Here is a 4,098-nt window from a genome sequence, read left to right as displayed (position 1 = left end):
AAGTGGTTGTGATGTGATGTTGTTTTTTTTTTCTTACCTATCTTTTATTACATGTATGGTGTGTTGTATATGAAAGAAAAATTCACGTTTTATACTATGATTCTAGGAAATGGCCGGAAGAAACGCTGGACGAGGACGTGGTAACATCAGCATGACTGCAGCTGAACTCCAAACCCTGCTGAATGACCATGTTGCTGCCGCTTTAGCTGCACACGTTCAAAATCAAACAGGAGGTCCGAATGGAGCATGTACCTTCAAGAACTACTTAGACTGCAAGCCCAATACGTTTAAGGGCACTGAGGGAGCTATAGGCTTCCTGCGTTGGGCTGAGAAGGCCGAGTCGGCCTTTGAGATGTGTAATTGTCCCCCTGCCAGTAGGGTCAAATTCGCTGCTGGGACACTTGAGGATTCCGCCCTCACTTGGTGGAATTCGAACGTCCAGATCCTTGGATTGGAACTGGCTAACGCGATGAACTGGGAGGAGTTCAAAAACATGATGCGAGAGGAGTACTGTCCGAGGGAAGAAATTTCGAAGTTAGAGTCGGAGTTTTGGTCGTTGAAAATGGTGGGTTCAGAGATTGAAAGCTACACTACTCGTTCGCACGAGTTGGCAGTGATGTGTCCGCGGATGGTGGATCCGCCGAGCAAGAGAATAGAGATGTACATTGATGGGTTAGCACCACAGATTCAGGGTATGGTGACGTCTTCCAGACCAGCCACGATCCAACAAGCGATCCGTTTGGCTCACAAACTGACGGATCAGGCTGTGACCCAGGGTGCGTTACCACCGAGGGGTTCGACTGTTAAAGCCCGTGATAACCCGATTAATGACCACGTCAGCAACAGTAACAACAACAGCAACCCGAACAGCGGGAAGAGAAAGTTTGACAACACCAGATCTTCATCCTCAAACCTCCCACCGCAACACCACTACCGTAAGCCCGAATTTACTCGGAGTTTCAACACTCAGAATCACAACAACAACAACAACGGTAGCGGGCAGGTTTCGAGCGGATATGTTGGGAAATATCCAAAGTGCAACAGGTGCAACTTTCATCATGTTGGTCAATGTGACCGTGTCAAGTGTCAAAGATGCGGAAAGATAGGTCATCAAGCGAAGGAATGTAGAGGAGACCTTGCGGCGAAGGGTGCTCCTAAGCCACCGATGACGACTAAGGGATGTTTTGAATGTGGACAGGAAGGTCATTTCCGGAAGGATTGCTCCAAGCTGAAACATAATGACAACAATGGGGGCAATGGAAGTGGAAGTAATGGTGGAGGAAATGGCAAAGGAAGAGCGTTTGTGATTGGATCAGGTCAAGCCCGCAGAGATCCGCATGTGGTGTCTGGTAAGTTCCCTGTAAACGATTGTTTTGCTTCTGTTTTGTTTGACACTGGAGCTGATAGGAGTTTTGTGTCAAAGGCCTTTAGCCAACTTTTAAACCTTGCCCCAACCCCGTTAGACGCTAAGTTTCCTGTTGAATTAGCTAACGGTAAAACTGTAATAACAACTCATATACTTGCGGGATGTAAGTTGAAACTGTCAGGTCATGTCTTTGACATCGACCTTATTCCTTTACGCTTAGCAGTTTCGATGTCGTTGTCGGCATGGACTGGTTATCCGAGAACCGAGCGGAGATTATATGCCATGATAAGATAGTCCATATTACCACCCCTTCTGGCGAGATCATTTCGGTCCGAGGCGAGAGAAGCGGCATGACCACCAGCGTCATTACCCTTATGAAGGCACAGAAGTATTTACGAAAGGGTCATCCGGCAATTTTGGCGCAGATTGTTGAGAAACCCGCGGAGGAGAAACGAATTGAAGACATACCGGTTGTGCGAGACTTCCCGGAAGTTTTCCCGGAGGATTTACCTGGACTCCCTCCTATTCGTCAAGTCGAATTTCAGATCGAGTTGACACCCGGTGCAGCACCCATAGCACGAGCCCCGTATCGGCTCGCACCGGCGGAACTTCAGGAGTTGTCCACCCAGTTGCAAGATTTGTTGGATAAAGGTTTTATCCGACCTAGCTCATCGCCATGGGGAGCCCCTGTCTTGTTTGTCCGAAAGAAAGACGGGACTTTCCGAATGTGCATCGACTACCGGGAGTTGAACAAGATGACGGTCAAGAACCGTTATCCTTTACCCCGAATTGATGATTTGTTTGACCAGCTTCGGGGATCGAGTTACTACTCGAAGATCGATCTACGATCCGGTTATCACCAGCTGAGAGTGCGCGAAGAAGATATTTCAAAAACGGCTTTCAGAACACGGTATGGTCACTACGAGTTTTCGGTTATGCCTTTTGGCCTAACCAACGCACCAGCCGTATTTATGGATCTCATGAATCGAGTATGCAAGGCGTACCTCGACAAGTTCGTGATTGTTTTCATCGATGATATTCTCGTCTATTCCAAGAACGAGACTGACCACGAAGAGCACTTAAGGATAATTCTGGAACTACTGAAGAAGGAACAACTGTATGCTAATCTCTCGAAATGTGAATTTTGGCTTCGCGAGGTTCACTTTTTAGGACATGTGATCAACGAGAATGGTATCCATGTCGATCCCGGTAAGGTAGAGGCCATCAAAAACTGGGAAGCACCTACGACTCCGACTGAGGTGCGACAATTCCTAGGACTGGCCGGCTACTATCGGCGTTTCATCGAGGGATTTTCAAAGATTGCTCAACCCCTCACCGCTTTGACTCACAAGGGCACTAAGTACAACTGGAGTGACGCGCAAGAATCCGCTTTTCAACTGTTGAAAACCAAGCTTTGTAGCGCCCCTATTTTAGCTCTCCCCGAGGGAACGGAAAACTTTGAGGTACACTGTGACGCATCTATACAAGGTCTCGGTTGTGTGCTGATGCAACTCGAGAAGGTTATAGCCTACGCCTCTAGACAACTACGGGTTCACGAGAAGAACTACACGACCCACGATTTGGAACTCGGAGCTGTAGTGTTTGCTCTTAAGATATGGAGGCATTACTTGTACGGTACCAAGTTTACCATTTACACCGACCACAAGAGTCTCCAACATATCTACGATCAGAAGGAGCTGAACATGCGACAGCGTCGTTGGGTCGAGCTGCTTAAAGATTACGATTGTGCCATCAAGTACCACCCTGGCAAGGCCAATGTGGTGGCCGACGCCCTCAGCAGAAAAGAAACAGATAAACCCAGACGGGTGAGAGCATTGCAACTTACGATTCATGCCAGCTTACCCGATCAGATTCGCGATGCGCAACTGGAAGCGTTGAAAGATGATAATCTTCCATCGGAACTCATGCGGGGCATGAGCAAGCAACTTGAAACCAGATCGGACGGGGTCCGATATTTTGAGAACCGGATTTGGGTTCCACGATACGGAGAATTGAGAACTCTAGTGATGGACGAAGCTCACAAGTCCCGATATTCTATCCACCCTGGCTCAGATAAAATGTATCATGATTTAAAGGAACTTTACTGGTGGCCGAACATGAAAGCCGACATTGCCACCTACGTGAGCAAATGCTTGACTTGTGCCAGAGTCAAGATAGAATACCAGAAACCATCTGGTCAACTGCAACAACCGGAACTCCCAATGTGGAAATGGGAACACATCTCAATGGACTTTATTACGGGTTTGCCTAAAACACCGACGGGATGCGATACCATCTGGGTGATCGTTGACCGGTTGACTAAATCGGCGCACTTCCTAGCGATTAAGGAAACAGACAAAATGGAAAGACTGACTCGTGTCTACATGAAGGAAGTAGTGTCGAGACACGGAGTGCCTGTCTCGATCCTTTCCGATCGAGATTCTCGTTTTACCTCACACTTTTGGAAGTCGCTGCAAAGCGCACTGGGCACACGTCTCGATATGAGTACCGCATACCATCCTCAGACGGATGGGCAAAGTGAACGGACTATTCAGACCCTGGAGGATATGTTGCGTGCATGCGTCTTAGATTTCGGAAAAAGTTGGGAACCCCACTTACCCTTGGTAGAGTTTTCGTATAATAACAGCTACCACGCAAGTATTAAGGTAGCGCCGTTTGAAGCGCTGTACGGATGGAAGTGTCGGTCACCACTCTGCTGGACAGAGGTGGGT

This window comes from Bidens hawaiensis, unplaced genomic scaffold, assembly GCF_021521415.1.
Source record: "Bidens hawaiensis isolate Kalapana, Puna unplaced genomic scaffold, B.hawaiensis_p1.1 tig00007389_1, whole genome shotgun sequence".
NCBI lineage: Eukaryota > Viridiplantae > Streptophyta > Magnoliopsida > Asterales > Asteraceae > Bidens > Bidens hawaiensis.
This window is presented reverse-complemented; position numbering follows the sequence as displayed.